Source organism: Watersipora subatra, chromosome 8, assembly GCF_963576615.1.
Source record: "Watersipora subatra chromosome 8, tzWatSuba1.1, whole genome shotgun sequence".
NCBI lineage: Eukaryota > Metazoa > Bryozoa > Gymnolaemata > Cheilostomatida > Watersiporidae > Watersipora > Watersipora subatra.
The window spans coordinates 5,542,753-5,563,948 of NC_088715.1; the positions used below are offsets into that span (position 1 = coordinate 5,542,753).

The 21,196-nt window shown below is 38.8% G+C and overlaps 1 long non-coding RNA gene and 1 pseudogene across 1 annotated transcript; one reads left to right on the forward strand and one right to left on the reverse strand.

Moving 5' to 3' along the window:
* Positions 1 to 1,759: 1,759 nt before the first annotated feature.
* LOC137402105 (uncharacterized) lies at positions 1,760 to 17,939 on the reverse strand. Its single transcript, XR_010979459.1, has 3 exons — positions 17,885 to 17,939; positions 2,893 to 3,002; positions 1,760 to 2,283 (listed from the first exon to the last, which is right to left on the reverse strand). It is a non-coding gene; the product is annotated as an uncharacterized lncRNA (long non-coding RNA).
* LOC137401822 (uncharacterized) lies at positions 10,398 to 11,728 on the forward strand (annotated as a pseudogene).
* Positions 17,940 to 21,196: the final 3,257 nt, after the last annotated feature.

The window sequence follows — 21,196 nt, forward strand, 5'->3', positions numbered from 1 at the left end:
ATAGCGGCAGGAGACTGGTGGACCACACGCTATACCAATTTATTGTTGTTAGTTTGGTTTATGTTTATTACAAACCCACAGCTACACTCACGGCTGTCAATGTAAAGATGGTGAAGGATAGTGTCAGCAGACTGGTGGACCACACGCTATACCAATTTATTGTTGCTAGTTTGGTTTATGTTTATTACAAACCCACAGCTATACTCATGGCTGTCAATGTAAAGATGGTGAAGGATAGTGTCAGCAGCCTGGTAGACCACATGCTATACCAATTTATTGTTGTTAGTTTAGTTTATGTTTATTACAAACCCACAGCTATGCCTAAGGCTGTCAATGTAAAGATGATGAAGGATAGTGGCAACAGACTAGTAGACCACATCCTATACCAACTCATAGTCAGTAGTTCACTTTATGCTGCCACATCAACGAGGCCAGATATCTCACACGCACTGGAAGTGTTGTCAAATTTTAATGATGCACCAAACAGCTCACCTCACTGCTACCAAATGCTATATGAAGGCTACACCAGACTACAGCATTTCCTCCAGCCAAAATGGTAAACCTTCGGTTGCGCAGATAAATACAAGCTGAGCAGAAAGTGAACAAAGGCATTCTACAACCGGTCTACCTACCGGTTGTGATAGCCCAATCAGCTAAACCAGCAACCAACATAATACAGTAGCTCTTTTGACTATAGAGGGAGAGAGAGAGTATTTCAGCAGACATAGCAGCGAAAGAAGCAGCATGACTGACAACTATCTGAGGATATCACTGGCTCTCAATCATCACAACCACATGTTAACACTGGTACCTCTCTACCATAATCATTGCCAACAAAACCAGTAAGTAAGAGATCTAAACTTATGATACCATGATATATACTGTATCTACCAAAAGATCATCAATAACTACATCACCACTAAGCACTGCTTTACCAAGAACATGATCACTGATATTCTGACTAAGTCTATGAGTTATGATCATTTTAATAAACTGGAGACATGCTAGGTGTATATTAGGTCAAAGGTTAAACAAATGGCTCGATAGGCAGGACAACTGTGTTACATGTATTCACAGGTTTTGCTGTGTTTGTTTACATTTTGTTCCTGTATTTCTCAAAATCCTAAGTTGGAGTATGAGAGAAAGCAGTTATAAAATTTATGTAGTTGTGTCCTCTTGTTATTTGGAATTACATCTGCAGACCGCACAGAAAACTTAATGACTCAATTAAGGCTAATCAAGTAGCTACTCCTGATGAATAACCTCATTAAAATTCTCTCTTTTGTTCATCTCTGCTATCAAGATGGCTGCTTGTTTTATTCATTTTGAATAAACTATAATCTAAATAGAAAAGCTTAATAATGTGTTTATTATAAAAGTGAAAATTACATAACAATCACATTAGTTATGTTCTCTTGTTCAGAAATGACAATTCTCAAAATAATGGCTGTCTTAATCGGTTTCTATATGGACAGCTAAAATTACAAAAGGGGTTTTGTTTTCTTGTTCAAAATAAAAAAACATAAAATAAAACAGATTTCTTATATTTATTGATGCTGACAGACAGCAACTAAGAATTAGCCTGTTACTCAAAAGCTCTCTAAAACAACTTATTATATGTCTATGGTCAGCCTTCATAACCAACTGGAGGTATATTGAGTAATACCGTAATATAGTAATATAGTAATACCTGAGTAATATAGTAATACCTGGTAAGGTTATAGATACAGAGTCTGTGTACATCAGGTAAGGTTATAGATACAGAGTCTGTGTACAGCAGGTAAGGTTATAGATACAGAGTCTGTGTACAGCAGGTAAGGTTATAGATACAGAGTCTGTGTACAGCAGGTAAGGTTATAGATATAGAGTCTGTGTACAGCAGGTAAGTTATCCTTTCACTTAAATACTCACCTTCATTGATTCTCAAACATATTAGGTCTGCTGTTAAACATTAACACAAGTATTTACAATAAGAAATGAGCCAATAGCATCAATGTTCTCAGCTATGTCAAGCTGACCTATTAACCAATGATATGAGTTGGTAAGAAGTACAACCATGAAATCAAGAGGAAGTTCCATGATAATTCTAGTTGATGGTCTGTCTGGTGTCAATGTAGGAATAGTGAGAAGTTGTCAGTCCTTGCCTTTTCTGAATCCAGGGAAGAGATAGAGTTTACGGAGTTTTGTAAAGGTGCAGCTGCTAGTTAGTACATTACCTCCCTGAGTGTCACATGACCTCGCATTCTGATCCGCCATACTGACCTGTCTCACCCGTGACTGTATCTAAAACAGGTACATAAATATAGAAAAGTGTGCTGTACTGCCAACCCAAAGTATGGAGCCATTTGATTGGTTGAACTCTGCCAGGTCTTACAATAAGCAAAGCACTAATCATGATAAGAAGTTAACTTCCTTACAGAGTTTCGTCTTTACTATAATAAGAACCGTCTCTGTCTGTCCGAAGTCACGCTATGTCTGCTGTGAGGATCAGAAAACTAAGATTCTAATGAGAATATTCAGATTTAAAGCTATCTAGCACTACATCAGTCACCCACCTTTTTACATCTGAGAATAACTGTGCACATACTTATTACCCATGATGATCTCTCATGGCGCACAGGTAGGCCAGCGTACTAGTTATTAATAATATTTAGTGAATGTGGTGGAGATATGATTCAGCGGAAAGGTCACCAGACAGTAGGAAAATACAAATACTGAAATACTGTGCTACAATTTTGACCTTGAGGAAAGGTGAAACAATTATCTTTAGATATCAATACAACTTAAATAAATTGTACGCTTAACGGCCACTTCAAACAAGATATTCATCTGAACAATAGAGCAATACATAGACAAAGAACATCTAGCTGAGATTACAGAATATAAACTTACTATGTCAAAGAGAGTAGGAACATCCCTATGATGAGCATGTTTATAGAATGTTGCTACCAGAACTCTGATAAACCATGAGCCAAGGCTGTGAGACCTCGTGGACACATAAGCTGAAATAGACAAGAGAGAGAGATGTACATCTATAGAGCAATGAGCTAGTGACATACAACAGTAACAGATATGCAGATGCACAGTCCTTCTACAAATATATATGAAGGAGTGTATCATCAGAGACAAGGAATATCAAGGAATCCCAGAGGGGCTGTACATAAACAAGCATATGTACTTACCCTAGGACACTTATATTTCGCTAGTATTTAGTTTCGTGAGTAGCACACAGAATAAAATTTCGCTGCAACTTAATTTCGCGGCTCTGATGAGTGCGAAAATATAGTGATGTGAAAATAAATGCAGTGGAAAAAACAGATTACATTCCTCAGGTCCAGTTTGCTAATAAGAAAAAAAATCAATTTGGGACTAGTTCGTATTTTTAAACCACAGGTTGAAATGTGTGGGTGAGATCGGCAATTCAATTTGATCACTTGCTGCCATTTGTTTTTTAGACTATCAATGGCGTCTAGGTTCCTCCCGCTGTGACTTTCACACTCGAATCCTAAGAAAAAGAAAATAGATAGGTAGCAACCAACTTGACAACCAAAACTGTATAACCCTTACGCTGCCATAAACGCATTTATGCGTTTTCTAGGGGCCACTGCCATAAACGCATTTTTGGACTTTCTCAGCAATTGTCTGGTAACCTGATTTTATTATTTGTTGACCACATAACCCACGGTCTTTAAGTGTTTTATGAAATTGACTGTGTTGTCCGAAGATTTCTCTATAAAATCAGCCTAAAACAACGATGCAATTTTAAACTTTTGTTTGAGAATTGCTAATCTAAAAATGAACATTTTTCTGTGAATTCATTAACTACCCCGCGCGAGTCATAAAACAGGTAATTAGTTGTTGATGACATAATAGCCAATTTAGATTTTTGTGATTGTACAGATAATTAAAGTAGAACTTGAAAAAATACTGTATACATATCATGAAGCAATATCGGCAATTTCGGTAAAATGGCTGGCGGTAGGCCGGTAGCTAATTTGTACATGGTTGGCAGTGGAAGAGATTATGTGGTTAGACCTGATGAGGGTTGATATTGTTTTTGGTTGGTAATAAAATTCCTCACTACAATAATTATTCTGCAATTTTATGACTTCACCTACCAGACTTTCATCCTCATTAGTTACAAATTCGGTGACTAAACTGATATAATCTTAATTTGCTTTGCCATGCTGCTCAGTCGGTGTATTAGCTATAATGAGTTTACCAGAAATTTCCCATTGATCCCAACCACAGACGAAAATTGCCTGCATTTCTAATATGACGATTTTATTGTGGATATCAATGAACAAAGCTATTTAACTTCGCGTTTTCGCTCGTTCGTTATGGTAGTTTAGTTTCGCTCATTAAATTTTCGCGAGAGGATGACACCGCGAAAACGCGAAAGTTAGATGCCGCGAATACATAAGTGTCCTAGGGTACATCAACAAATACATTCATATATGATAGTATATGATAGTCATAGCTCATGCGTATAGAGTAAATACTGATTATCATCTACAAGTACATTGTAGGAACTAAGGCTAGTCACAAGCTAAACATATAAATATTCACAGAAGAGATACTTCGATAAAACTTGGTAAAGCACTTCTGAGACTAGACTCTGTACTTACATTCACTGCTGGCCTTCATGATGAAGAAATCATCAACATTCAGAGTAGTTGGAGGTGGAACTGAAATAGCTGGTGACTGAGGAGCTGATGTACTGTTAACTGTGGTTGACTGAGGAACTGATGTACTGTTAACTGTGGTTGACTGAGGAGCTGATGTACTGTTAACTGTGGTTGACTGAGGAGCTGATGTAGTGCTAACTGTGGTTGACTGAGGAGCTGATGTACTGTTAACTGTGGTTGACTGAGGAGCTGATGTACTGCTAACTGTGGTTGACTGAGGAGCTGATGTACTGCTAACTGTGGTTGACTGAGGAGCTGATGTACTGTTAACTGTGGTTGACTGAGGAGCTGATGTAGTGCTAACTGTGGTTGACTGAGGAGCTGATGTACTGTTAACTGTGGTTGACCGAGGAGCTGATGTACTGCTAACTGTGGTTGACTGAGGAGCTGATGTACTGTTAACTGTGGTTGACTGAGGAGGTGATGGACTGTTAACTGTGGTTGACTGGGGAGCTGATGTACTGTTAACTGTGGTTGACTGAGGAACTGATGTACTGTTAACTGTGGTTGACTGAGGAGCTGATGGACTGTTAACCGCGGTTGACTGGAGAGCTGATGTAATTTTAACTGTGGTTGACAGAGGAACTGATGTACTGTGAACTGTGGTTGACTGAGGAGCTGATGTACTGTTAACTCTGGTTGACTGAGGAGATGATGTACTGTTAACTGTGGTTGACTGAGGAACTGATGTACTGTTAACTATGGTTGACTGAGGAGCTGATGTACTGTTAACTGTGGTTGACTGAGGAGATGATGTACTGTTAAGTGTGGTTGACTGAGGGGATGATGGACTGCTAACTGTGGTTGACTGAAGAGCTGATGTACTGTTAACTGTAGTTGACTGAGGGGCTGGTTTACTGTTAACTGTGGTTGACTGAGGAGTTGGTGTACTTTTAACTGTGGTTGACTGAGGAACTGATGTACTGTTAACTGTGGTTGACTGAGGAGTTGATGTACTGCTAACTGTGGTTGACTGAGGAGCTGATGTACTGTTAACTGCGGTTGACTGAGGAGGTGATGGACTGTTAACTGTGGTTGACTGGAGAGCTGATGTACTGTTAACTGTGGTTGACTGAGGAACTGATGTACTGTTAACTGTGGCTGACTGAGGAGCTGATGGACTGTTAACCGTGGTTGATTGGAGAGCAGATGTAATGTTAACTGTGGTTGACAGAGGAACTGATGTACTGTGAACTGTGGTTGACTGAGGAGCTGATGTACTGCTAACTCTGGTTGACTGAGGAGATGATGTACTGTTAACTGTGGTTGACTGAGAAACTGATGTACTGTTAACTATGGTTGACTGAGGAGCTGATGTACTGTTAACTGTGGTTGACTGAGGAGATGATGTACTGTTAAGTGTGGTTGACTGAGGGGATGATGGACAGCTAACTGTGGTTGACTGAAGAGCTGATGTACTGTTAACTGTAGTTGACTGAGGGGCTGGTTTATTGTTAACTGTGGTTGACTGAGGAGCTGGTGTACTTGTAACTGTGGTTGACTGAGGAACTGATGCACTGTTAACTGTGGTTGACTCAGTGGTCGGGCTGCTTATGATGGTAGATATTGGTGAATATGAAGGAAGCTCTCTACTTTCTCCATAGTCTTGTCTTTCTAGATAACAGAGTATTTGATTAGTTATGTTATATTTTCATACTATGTAAATCTCTGTAAAGGTATGGCCATACATAACGATTTTTTCGTTGGTTCTGACCCAAATCGTGAAATGTACGAAAAACAGAATTATTCGGCAAAAATTCACAGAATTGTCTGAGCTGTGCATGCACTCCTAAATCGTTGACGAAACACTTAATTGGCTAAACGAATTATTAGCGAGCACAATTCTAGCGGCTTTTGCAATTAGTATAGTCCAAGACTCATAATGCGACACGCAAGAAAAATACTAACGCGAGTTGCCATAGTGAATACGATGCAACTGACTTGATTGCGCTAAAGATGGCAACTCTTTTTACAACAAAACTTTTGCTGCTAAAAAGAAACTGTTATTATTAAAAAAGAGACAATTTGTAGCCATGCTGCCCAAACAATAAAAACCAACAGCAATCTAGGCAGTTGCATCGTATGTACCAGGGTGAATTGCATTCATACTTTTACTATGTGTCATGGTACGTGTCTTGGACTATGCCAATTGCAAGAGCTGCTAAAATTGCTATCGCCAATAGTTTAACCAATTAACCAATTAACAGCGCTTCGTCGACGATTTCGGAGTGCATGCACAGCTCAGATGATTCTGTGAATTTCGGCCAAGAATTCTGTGTTTTGCATTCATTTTGTGATTTTGGTCAGAACCAACTCTCAAAAATAAAATAATCACTCTCAATAGTACAATTTTTCAATAAAAAATAAAGCTTTTGCAAAATGAAACTACACTCAGGACGGACTTTAAACATATTTTCGTTCATCTCAACATGCAGATAATTCTTTCCTTCTGTTTAAGTACAGATACTATAAGTTAATTGATTAACTACTTACTAATAAGAAACTTGTTTCACACGTACTAAAGTCACACCAGGTGGTTCCATATACAAACACTGTGCTGAGCCACACTGCCCGGCTTGTGGTACACAAAGAGTTAGGTTATCAAAGAGTTGATGAAACTGATATTTAGTCAAATAGTACTTATTCATCTGATCTTCTGAAAGTATAGCCTGTGTACCCAAACTGTGCATCCTTTATCAGGTGACATACCTCCTGAGCACGCCTGCAAGATGACCAACTTAGGCTTGTCCTTCATAGCGGGGAAATTCTGTGGAGAGAGAAGGTCTTGGATATGGATGAAGGGAATCATGTTACCCTCGATATCCAGCAGATGGTTACCACTCGTACCATGAGTCATAATTACTAGGACAAACATGCCCAGATTCTGGTGTTCCTCTCTTGCTGTTTCAATCTGTATCTCTCTGTAGATATCCTGGAAAAAAATATAGTAACCCTGACTAGTACAGGTAAATACTTTTATGAATTCACATTCATTTGTATGACTGCCAGATAGCAGGAAGTCATTGAAGTGTTGCTAGGAAACCTTACCTAACATTTAGAGAATGAAAACGACAAATAAACAAGCTCTACAACTTACAGTAGACTAGGTGCCCTACAAAAATAAATTAGGAGTTAGGAGTCCCTCATCAGAAGATCTGTTAACACCCTGACTATCAGACAAAGACATACACTAGTTACAGCAGTGTCTCACTTTAAATAGATTTTTATACTATGAGTTTAAATCAGCCAAATTCTACAATCTCTAAGAAGAAACAAGACTATGAGAGAACACATGGAGTACCTGTGCTCGCAGGTCCGTTAATTCGGCCTGTGACTTGGCAATATCAAACTTGAGGTCTTTGAACATCATGCTGAGATTTCTGTAGTCAAATTCGGAACCAGCTCCGTTACCGCGACCATAGCCAAAGTTCATATTGTTGATGATTAGAACTCTGCCCCTCACTGGTTCACTCATAGCATACACCTTAATAATACAATTATAGAACCGAGCGAAGTATGAACAAAAGAGAACACAACTCTTGTGGTTTGTGTTTTGACAAAAACCTCACCATTAGCCTTACCCATTAGCTGAGATTAAGAGTCACAAGTCTACAAAGGATATAGAGAAAAGAATAAAAATAGTGAGAAATTGTCTGTTCTTGACATTGCAATGCTTTATCAACAGCAAAGATTAACCATTCTTCTCTAATTGAGACAGAAACAGGTAACTTCAATTACATCACGGATCTCTGATGGTTCTTAACATGCTATGTGATATCCATATGAGTTTTTATGATCTTTATCATTTAACAAATTAACTCACCATGTCAATGTTCTTCCTCTGATGGAAGCTGTCAGCAGCATGTTAGTTACAAGTTAGATAAGAAACTGATAAACTATATTACCTTGTTAGACTGATACAGTTGCTTAATCTTCGGCTTCCTGACTATGCATAGTCGTAGCATCATGACCTTGTCTGCTTTGGACTCATCACAATATCCTTGATCCTCCACATCTGACAAGTCACTTTCAGCCTCCTCAGAGGTGCTCTCCAGATGCCCTGAATGCAACCGAGTTAATACTCTATGTTTCTGATGTTATTATAGAGTATCAATCTCTGTCCTCATATTTACTCCCATCTTTATTTACTCTTATATGAACATTATATAAATAAGAGACTTAATGAGCCCATACACGGGGAAGAAGCTCACCAACTGTTTGGGGAGGACAACTCTCTCTTATTGCAGATATATGGTTCTCAAGACATGGTACTTTATCAACATTTAGTTGGTCACCTGTAGGTATGATGTAATACAATTACTAATAGCTAAAAGGTGTCAACTAACCCAAGCATCTCATAATCTACAAATGTGTCTCCAGAAATGTTTAATTTACATGTAGTTGATTCTAGTTTGTCTGGTGTCAATGTAGGAATAGTGAGGAATTATCAGTCCTTGCCTTTTCTGAATCCAGGGAAGAGATAGAGTTTACGGAGTTTTGTAAAAGTACAGATGCCAGTCGGTACATTACCTCCCTGAGTGTCACATGACCTTGCATTCTGATCCGCCATACTGACCTGTCTCACCCGTGACTGTATCTAAAACATACAAATAAACACAGAGTAACATATCATGATGACATCAGAAGGCTTGCTCCAGTGTGTTAGTTGAATTGATGAGATGAGTTCAAGTCTCAGAACTAACAGGATGTTATTTGTACCAGAGAAAATGACCTGTAATAGTTGGTAATATCAGGTACCAAAGCTACTAGTAGTATACGGAGTGGTAGTTGGTGACGGAGCCTCAGGACCAACAGCATTTTGTGTTAGTGGATGCACTAACTCTCTTCCTAACCTATAGGAAATTAGTCTATTTGCTACGTGAGCATAGGCGCAATATCCTTAAAAACCCATTTTTTGGAGCAGTAGTCAAGAATAGACCGAAGGAATTCTAAAAATACTCGACTGATCAACGCTCTACGCTTTTACTACGGGTGTTTTGCGGGTGGACTTCGATATCCTCTCCCCAGGCATTTGGAAATCAGCCTAAATTTAATGTGAGCATTAAATGAAGAGAAGCACTATAAGAATATAGAAATCCCCTGAAGAGATCCAGGAGTGTCCCTGAGTTCATCTGAAATAAGAACATTGAAAATAACCTGAAATCTATAGAAATGAAATTTGAACAGGCAGAGGAAATGAGCAAGGATAGAAAGGAATGGAGTATTATGATAGTGAAGGCTACCTGAGCTGGAGAGACAGCACAAGTGATCAAATCATAACGATGCAGGTGATGGTGATGTAATAACACTGAGGCTTTAAAGCTAACATCACGTGACCGCTATTACGACCTTGGCCTCAATTTTTTTGGGAAAACTAGCCTAAAGTTGTTATAAACACCAGCTTAAATTTCCTGATAGTCCTTAGGCTTTAAAGCTAGCATCATGTGATCCCTATTGCAACCTTTGTTGTATTGTTAAGAGTGATCTACCCCATGCTTATATTGCTGTTAACCACACCCACTGTTCTGGAAGATTCTAATGACTCGTGTTCATTCGTGTGTGACTTATAAAATACTCATTAAATGTTGAACATTCAGACAAGCTGTTTTGTTTATCTAACTGTAATAATCTAACATGGTGGCAGTGGTAAATGGTAGATAGCAAGACTATATTTGGAACTTTCAGTATAACAGTGACATAATAATCATTATGGAGGGAATTTTGCCTCCTCAGCAGCTGGAGTTAAGGTGTGAGGATTTGTCTGGTAAATGGCGTCGTTGGCAGAGGGCTTTCAGTGACTACCTTTTGGCAATTGACCTGACTGGAACTACTAAGGAAGCTGAGAAGAGAAAGCTGGCCTTTTTCAGACATGCAGGGGTGAGGATGTAAGAGAAGTCTATTCGCAGATGGAGTTCAAATCACAACCTGATGGTGATGGCAATACTGAAAAGCTAGAGGGAGCTGCTGGGAGGAAGTTGGATGATGTTACCAAAAGATTCCATGAATATTGCCATCCCAGGTCAGGTGTTGTAGTGAGTATATTAAGTTTCACCATAGCAATCAAGATGGTGACACTGTGGATGTATTTTTGATGAAACTGAGACAGTTGGCTGGGGCTTGTCAATTTGGTGATCAGAGAGATTCCTTGATTCGAGACAAACTGCTTTTTGGCTTGGATGATACAAAAGAGAGAGACAAGCTTATGAGAGAATCAGATGAAAAGTTGTCTCTCGACTATGTGATCAAGTCATTGAGAATTGCTGAAAAGTCAGAAAAACTGAAGCACTAGAAAGCTGAGGATAAATCTGATGATGTCAATGCAGTATCTCAGTTTAGAAGAGAGAAACCGGTCAAGTCAGCAAAACATAGATTTTCCAAGCAGAAATGTGAGAATTGTGGTAAGAATCACAATAAGGGTCAGAGATGTCCTGCATATGGTACGCAGTGTAAATGTGGCCAGAAATTTAATCACTGGGCAGTTAAGTGTAGACAAGATACTCATATAAATGAAACAGAAGATCATGATGTTACAGAAGAAGTTTATCTGGGTGAAATAAACACCATAAATGCTATTAACTTGTCTATGACTGACTCCTGGTAGGCAGATTTATGAGTACACACAAATGCCATGAAAAGCCAGCGAGTCAGATTTAAACTGGATACAGGAGCTGCTTTGAGTGTATGTGGACAAAACCGGTTAACTGGTGATGTTTTGCCTTCTGACAAGAAGTTATATGGACCCGGACACACACCACTAAACTGTAATTGAGAGAATAAAGTGTAAGATTACTGCCAAAAATGAGGTTACTGAGCAATATATCTACCTATTTCCAAACCAGAAAATGCCATTACTTAGTAGAAGAGCTTGTGATGAGTTGAAGCTAATCAAGGTTGATGAAGATCAATGCCACATTGGGAGTGTCAATATCAATGCTAAGTTGTTTTCAGGACTTGGAGAAGTTGGCAGGGAATATTCTATCAAGTTGAAAGAGAAAGCAGTGCCTTATGCTATACATGCTCCCAGACCGATATCATTTTAACTGAGAGACAAAGCAGATAGAGCGCTTGATAAGATGGTAGCAGATGGAGTCATCAAGAAGGTTGGACCTAATGAACCTACATCATGGTGTGCTCCAATGGTGGTGGTTCGAAAAGCTAATAAGGAAGAAGTAAGAATTGTATCTAACTTCACAGAGCTCAACAGGTTTATCCAACGAGAAATTCATCCCATGGCATCAGTGAATGCGAGTTTAGCTATGTTAGATGGAGCAACAGTGTTTTCTACAATAGATGCCAATAGTGGTTTTTGGCAGATTCCACTTAGCTTAGACTCCAGCTATCTGACCACTTTCCTCACTCATAAAGGAAGGTTTAGATATCTTTGACTTCCACAAGGCCTATCCAGTAGCCCAGAAATCTTCTCTACTGAGATGAACAGAATCCTTGAAAACTGTAAAGGTGTTATCATACACATGGATGATTTGCTTGTATTTGGGAAAGATCAACAGCAACATGATGAATGACTACAGGCTATTCTAGAAAAGATTGCTGACGCTGGTATGACCTTAAACAAGGCAAAATGCAAATTTAGTGCACCACCTGTTGAGTTTGTTAGACATCTGATTGATGAGCAGGGCATTCATGCAGGACCAAGGCTGCAAGGAATATTGGAATTCCTCTGACCTATTGACATTCATGGTATTAGAAGTTTTCTGGGCATGGTGAACCAATATGCTAAATTTTCATCTGAGCTTGCCAACATTACAGAGCCGTTGAGAGTACTACTCAAGGGGCCATGGCAGTGGTTGGAGCCTCAGGAGTCAGCATTCCAGAAGCTGGAAAATGTTTTTGCTAATGAACGAACCTGTTCTCGCTATATATAATGTAAAGAAGGAAACTGTAATAACCTCAGATGCAAGCAAAGTGGGTCTTGGTGCTACACTCACACAAGTTCAAGATGATGGAAGTCTAAAGCCGGTTGCTGCTGCAAGTCGTTCTCTGACAGAGACAGAACAGAGAAACGCAACTATAGAGAAAGAGGGCTTAGGAGTCTGCTGGGCTACGAAAAAGTTTGCTCCCTATGTCCTAGGTGTAGAAAATGTTACAATAGAGACTGATCATCAACCTTTGGTATCGCTATTTGGAGATATGTTCTTTGATAGATCGCCACCTAGACTCCAGGGATTCAAGCTTCGTCTACAGAGATTTTAGTACACAATGAAACATATCAAGGGAGCTATGAAGATTATGGCAAATGCACTCTCTCGATATACCTCTGCAGAACCAAATAGTTCTGATGTAACACGAGTGAATGAAATGGAGCATTATGTTGATTTAGTTGTATCTCCCAATGGCTCAGATTTTAGATTAAAGCAATTGAAAGTTGATCAGATGACACAACTAGACGACAGGTGATCAGATTTGTTGAAGGAGAGTGGCCTGTCTACTTGTCCTCAGAAGACACTTTTAAAACCCTACCTTGACAAAAAATCTCTCTTGTCAATGAGTAAAGGGTTTCTGATGCTTGGTACCCGATTAGTCATCCCTGTAAGCCAAAGAGAACAAGTGTTGAAGGATCTTCATAAGGGACATCTTGGCGTCACCAAATGTCAATCAAGAGCTAAGACCAGCCTGTGGTGGCCAGGAATGCCCAAAGACAGTGAACAGATGATAAGACACTGTAATGACTGTAGAGTAAATTCTAACAAACATTGGGAACCTCTCAGGCCAACCTCTACTCCAGATAGACCTTGGCAAATGCTTGGCACCGATCTTCTACACTTCAACGGTCAGACTTACCTGTTAGTCATTGATTATTACTCTCGCTATCCAGAATTAGCTTTCTTAGGTGCATGAGACTTCTCGTCAAAAAAGGTTATCATGCATCTGAAGTCTATGTTATCTCGACATGGAATTCCAGAAACAGTAATGTCTGATAATGGTCCACAGTATGCTAGTAAAGAGTTTGCAGACTTCACCATCCAGTATGGATTCTGCCACATTACAAGCAGTCCAGAATATCACAGAGGAAATGGAGCTGGAGAGAGGAGTGCAAACCATCAAGAAAATGCTGGTTAAAGAAGAGGACCCATATCTGGCACTGTTGGCTTACCGTTCTTCACCACAGTTTGGCCTGTACTCCCCTGCAGAGCGGTTGATGGGAAGGAAACTTAGAACCACTGTGGTAACTCATCCAGATGATTTGCTGCCTAAACAATCAGATCATGCCCGATTCATTGCATCAAATGAACAATATAAGTCAATGATGAAGCAGAACCATGATAGTAACTGTAAAGTAATACCTCTACCACCTGTTCATTCTTGAGATGATGTGTGGGTCAGAAATAAACAGAGAGATGGAAAGGTGATTGCTGCATCTGACGATATTACAAGGAAAGTTATAGTTGAGACAGAAGCTGATAGATAGCTCAGAAACAGATCAGATGTTGTCAGTATGGAGCAAAATGCACCTCTACGCAGATCTCAGAGAATCAAAAATCCCCAATAAAGTTTGAGGCAACTGGTCATGAGTAGGAAAGGCAATCATTGATTGTATTCAATTTGTTTATATTCCATGGCAAACAAACAGTTCTTACATATTTCTCATTCAGTTTATTATATTTTACTTTTGTTGTAAGTACAATCATTATACTCTTGTTTAAAGCTTGAAAGGGAATGTTGTATTATTAAGAGTTGTCTACCCCCATGCTTACATTGCTGTTAACCACACCCACTGTTCTGGAAGATTCTAATGACTCATGTTCATTTGTGTGCGACTTATGAAAGACTCATTAAATGTTGAAAACTCAGACAAGCTGTTTTGTTTATCTAGCTGTAATAATCTAACAACCTTGACCTAAGGATTACTGAATAATTACACCAAGAATAATAAACTGTCCTCTCTTTTGCAGGCGGTGGCCAATAAAAGACTACAGTTATTGTAGTTATCCCCCCCTACTGTTTCAGGATTGCTACAAGCAATAGTATTATCTCTGCTCAAACTAACAAGCCAAGCTTTTCATCAAAAGCTGTGAGATTATTTATCACTTCAGCTAATATAAGCAGTTTAGAGTCAAACAATGTTCATTAGCTAGTTTGTGAGGATAACTTGAGAGTGAGAACATCTGCATTAACAGTAAGTTAAATTTTCTACTACATGTAATTTTTAATGACTTTTGGTACACGCGCTAAAATTAGCTTTAAAATTGTTATTTTCCAGCAACAGCTAGTTATCTATCACAACAGTTAATATATCTCACCTTCTGGGGCAAGTTATACTAGTGTTTGGAGCGAATCTCTCAACTAATGTGAGTGTTGGTACCATACATGTATGTTCAGTTCAACTAATGCATTTGGCTGTTGTTTTTTAAATCAACCTGTATATTTTCTTTCCATTGGTGCACATCATTTTTTCTGTATACAGAGCACAATTAAATGAATAAAGCAGATCTCAACCTACGAGAACACTTATTCATTGTCGCCATCCACACGTCCACTACTAGAACCAGCTACTAGAACACTTACACCTCACTAAAACGAATGTTTTTATTAAAGTTAGTACATTTTGGTCAAGAGGCTTTAATGTTTACATCATCCTTTCCGCTTCAAGTGGTTTTTGATGGATTAGCTCCAGGAATTAGACTAAGACACAGTGAGTCTAATTCTCTGTTTATTACAAGAGACAGCGAGTTCAACAGCTTGTTTATGACAGAATGTAGGAACTCACCTACTGGTGACTGAAATACTCGCTAAGAATGTTTGATTCCCTCCGCAGCAGTCAAAGCAGAACTGACCAATAAGAGACTGCTAATCAAGCTCGGATCACGCAAAACCTGCCTAAACCGCTTCCCCAGCGAAGATCATGTGACAAAACGTAATAGCGTATTATTTTGGCTACATTTATTACAAATATTCTAAAAAGGGAGTGGAGCGTTATGATCTCCATTTGTCCGTAGCTATGTCGAGCTACGACCTACATGAACTATGATCCGATACGCTCACGACGAGCAAAACGTGAAGGAACAGTGTTGGTCGAAGAGAGCATAGAATTTTGAAGTTTGCCTGAAGCACTCTAAACCTCTGAAGTTATATAGGGTTATACCTAGGTTATATAGTGGTTATATTACACCTCTGACGATGTAATACCTATATATATTTTATTTACGCTATCTTGTTTTCTCTTGCTGTCTTTTTCATCAATGAATACTGACTTTAATAAAACCGCTCTTGTCCTAGTGAGGTGTGGGAGGGGATAACTACAATAATTCTAGTACTTTCTTGACCATAGCCCGTAAAAATGAAGGGTAATGTCTTATCCTAAGGTTAATCTATTGATAATCGCTAGGTGAAGGCCGCAATAAGAATCATGTGCTTCTAGCTTTGAAGCATCAAGACCATTAGAAAACTTAGGCTAATGCTCATGACAAATTTAGACCAATTTCCTAAAAAATAGAAGCAAAGTCGTAATAGGGATCATGTGATGTTAGCTATAAAGGTTTAAAACTTAGAAACTTGGGGTGATGCTCGCATCAAACTTGAGCAAATTTCTAAAATTCTAAAGAGCCGGTGCGGATGCCCAGCCGCGGAACACCAGTACTAGAAGCCTAGAACTTTAGCTATTTAATTGAGTATCATTGGCATACGCCGCAGTCTATTCTTGACTATCGCTTCTACAAAATGGGTCTTTAAGGAACATAGGCTGATGTTCACATTGCAAATAAAGCAAATAGGTTAATTTCCAATAGGTTAGGAAGGGGGCACACTCAAGCGCTAAGAAAGCCGCAGGTCTTGAGGCTCTGTCACTAACTGCCCCCTTATACTACTGCTACTAAATACTAACTCCTGCTGATTGTGATAAGAGCAGTACAGAATATAGACAAAGGAAAACATGGAGAAACAGTGTCAAAAGTAAATATATAAAAGGTTGACTTGCAACAAAAATCCACATTACAGTTATTTACTATCAAAAGATTCAACATGTCTTACTCTGTTGTGTTGTAGCTGCCAAATATGTGGAAATGTGATTACAAGCTCTTAAAAGCTCAAAAATGAAAAGCCACTGTAGATTGGAATGTTTATTTCTCTGACGTAGTCATTACAGTTTGGTTATCATCTTGTCACGTGATGATCTCACGTGAATTGAAAGGCCAATAAAAAGCTCAATATAAACTTATCGTAGCACTAGTTTATGATAAACATTTCGGGTTTTACCGAAGACCCCGTATCAAATATAGATGCTCGCTACTTTACAGTTTTGTTTCGGCATTGTCTAATCGTCCAGTCGTAATCTGATCATGTGACCCAATACTTCGCAAATAATTTTTGCAGCATTTTTCGATTATCACAGGTGACCAAAAGGCTCGTCACGATTATCAGACAATGATATGTACTCCTTCAGGTAAGGTTAAAAAGTTAAATGAGTTTTTACGGTAAGTTATAAGATATCACTGCTAAAAGTGACAGCATTACAATGACGATAAAACAGACGCGTAAGAACAATATACATGGTTTTATTGAATGCGTGAAGTATATTTGTGAAAATATTTTGACGAATGAGGTTGCATGAAAGTGGTGACAAAAACCATCCTGTAACAACTACGTCTCAATTGAGCCGTTTTGGAAAGCGAATCCACACTACGGCGGTCTCGTGTGGCTGCGATTAACTGTTCGTTTTTGAGTTTTTAAGAGCTTGTAATCACATTCCCATATATTTCGCACCTACAACACAACAGAGTAAGACAGTGAATCTTATGTTACCAAAGAACTGTAATGTGAATTTTGTTGCAAGTCAACCTTTAACATTAAAGTTAATTGGATACAAAACAGGCTGGAAAAATATAGAGATTCTCAGGCTATAAAATAGACTGACTACTTACAATCTTAAAGAGACTCTCTATATCTCTATGAGAAGAATGTTTGTAGAATGTGGCCACAAGAACTCTGATGAACCAGGCTCCATGGGTGTAGGATTTAGTAGCCATGTAGGCTAAAATAGACATAGAGTGGTATGTTGATAAGTTCATGACTCAATGGTACGTGATAGTCATAGCTCATGTGTATAGAGTACATACTGATAACCATCTACATGCACATTGTAGGAACTAAGGCTAGTCACAAACTAAACAAATAATTATTCACAGAGGAGATACTTTGATAAATCTTGGTAAAGCACTTCTGAGACTAGACTCTGTACCTACATTCACTGCTGGCCTTCATGATGAAGAAATCATCAGCATTCAGAGTAGTTGGAGGAGGAACTGAAATAGTTGGTGACTGAGAAGCTGGTGTTAACGAACTACTAAATGATTCAGTGGATGGGCTGCTTGTGATGGTAGATATTGGTGAAGAAAGAAGCTCTGTACTTTCTCCAAAGTCTCGTCTCCCTAGATAACAGAATGTTTGATTAGTTAAGTTATATTTTTATACTAGATAAATCTCTGTAAATGTATGTTAATACTAGCATACAGGAAGTGCACACATTTTGAAGTTAGACCCTGAGTGGTTATTGACCTAATAAATCATTGCCGTGTTCATGTTTTACCAGTGTTACACGTTTTGGGGTTAGTGATGAAACTTCATTGCCCAGGGCAAACTTTCTGCTCTGTAGGCGACCGCATTAGCCAATAGCCAAGAGGCTGATACTCGGGGCAGATTTTCCACTGCAGTTGTACAGTTCGATCATACGCAGCTGTCCTTATAATACATACTTGTTTCTGTCAGCCAATGACTCATGTTTTGGAATACTATGACACAATTTCGACAATACAAGCTACCATAGCTATTTGCTACCAAATTAATCAGTATAAAATTGTACATCAGTGGAAGCAGATATGCATAACACATGCAGATACTTCTTTCCTTCAGTTTAAGTACAGATACTATAAGTTAATTGATTAACTACTTACTAATAAGAAACTTGTTTCACACGTACTAAAGTCACACCGGGTGGCTCCATATACAAACACTGTGCTGAGCTACACTGCACGGCTTGTGGTACACAAAGAGTTAGGTTATCAAAGAGTTGATGAAACCGATATTTAGTCAAATAGTACTTATTCATCTGATCTTCTGAAAGTATAGCCTGTGTACCCAAACTGTGTACCCTTTATCAGGTGACATACCTCCTGAGCATGCTTGCAAGATGACCAACTTAGGCTTGCCCTTCATAGCAGGGAAATTCCGTGGAGAGAGAAGGTCTTGGATATGGATGATGGGAATCATGTTACCTTCGATATCCAGCAGATGGTTGCCACTCGTACCATGAGTCATGATTACTAGGACAAACATGCCCAGATTCTGGTGTTCCTTTCTCCCTGTTTCAATCTGTATCTCTCTGTAGATATCCTGGAAAAAATATAGTAGCCCTGACTAGTACAGGCCATTAATTTTATGGATTCACATTCTTTTGTATGACTGCCAGATAGCAGGAAGTCGTTGAAGTGTTGCTAGGTAACATTACCTAACATTTAGAGAATGAAAACTAAAAATGAACCTTTAAAACAAGACTAGGTTCTCTGCAAACATAAATTACAATTAGGAGGCCTTGTATCAATGTCCCTCATCAGATGATCTGTTAGCCCCTGACTACCAGCCCGAGACATACACTAGTTACAGCAGTGTCTCACTTTAAACATAGTTTTATAGCATGAATTAAAATCAGCCAAATTCTACAATCTTTAAGCAGAGACAAGACTATGAGAGGACACACGGAGTACCTGTTCTCGTAGGTCTGTTAATTCGGTCTGTGACTTGGCAATATCAAACTTGAGGTCTTTGAACATCATGCTGAGATTTCTGTAGTCAAATTGGGAACCAGCTCTGTTACCGTGACCATAGCGAAAGTTCATATTGTTGATGATTAGAACTCTGCCCCTCACTGGTTCACTCATAGCGTAGACCTTTATAATACAATCATAGAACCCAGTTAAGTTGTAATATAAGAGAACACAACTCTTGCTGTTTGTGTTTTGACAAAAAACCTAATCATTAGCCTTATCCATTAGCTGAGATTAAGAGTCACAAGTCTACAAAGGAAGGAATAATATGGTGAGAAGTTGTCTACTCTTAACATTGCAATGCTTTATCAAAAGCAAAGATTAACCATTCTTCTCTAATTGAGACAAAAACAGGTAACTTCAATTACATCACGGATCTCTGATGGTTCTTAACATGCTATGTGATATCCATATGAGTTTTTATGATCTTTATCATTTAACAAATTAACTTACCATGTCTATGCTCTTCCTCTGATGGAAGCTGTCAGCAGCATGTAAGCTACATATTAAACTGATAAACTATATTACCTTGTTAGACTGATACAGTTGCTTAATCTTCGGCTTCTTGACTATGCATAGTCGTAGTCTCATGACCTTGTCTGCTTTGGACTCATCACAATATCCTTGATCCTCCACATCTGACAAGTCACTTTCAGCCTCTTCAGAAGTGCTCTCCAGATGCCCTGAATACAACAGTGTATAGCCTATGTTTCAGATGTTATTATAAAGTATCAATCACTTTCCTCATATTTATTCCCATCTTCATTTACTCTCATATAAACATTATATAAATCAGAGACTTAATAAGAGCATACACAGGGAAGGAGCTTACCAACTGTTTGGGGAGGACAACTCTCTCTTATTTTAGATATATGGTTCTCAAGGCTTTGTACATCAACAACAGTTAGTCTGTCACCTGTAGGTATGATGTAATACAATTACTAATAGATAAAAGGTGTCAACTAAACAAAGCATCTCATAATCTACAAATGTGTCTTCAAAAATGTTTAATCTATTTTCTATATGGAGCTGAAGGACATCACAGGGATAGTCATCATTACTATAACATCAAAAAAAAATTAATATCTGGAGAAAAAATATTAAATTATCACATTTATCCAAACCTTGACTGAGACTAAATTCAATGAAAAGAGTGAGAAAGGTGACTCACAAGGAAATCTGAGAGGCTTGGGCACGGAAGGTTTCTTATCATTTTTCAACTTGTCACAAACTGGACAGACAACCTTGGACAGATGTGAACGTGTAGTGGGGAGTCTAGTACAGGTAATGCTGTAGTCACAGTCGATAGGATAAAACCACTCAGGGTCGACATAGAAATGAGGTGCAGGGTTTTGTCCAATGAGACACTGAGAACAGTAGAGAAGAACTTCAGTATGACTCCCTTTCCACACGGCGTAGAGCTGGTTAAGAATAGCTTTAGTTGTCACTATTAAATGTTCCCAGGAAGCTGGTAGCTGTGCCACTGTAGTACCAACTCTTAATGAGACCACCCTGTTGGTTAAGTCATGACTCAGAATTGTGGTAAACTCCTCATTGTGTACCACAGCTCCATCGCTCCACACCTTTATGTTTGACAGCAGACTTGAGCAGAGTTTCAGGACTGCTACAGTCATAAGTTGATATACATAAGGGGGTGGAGATAGACCACTTAGGGCAATGTCCAGTTGGAGAGGTACATTGTCATCCAAAGGATACGTTTTTTCTACAGAAGTA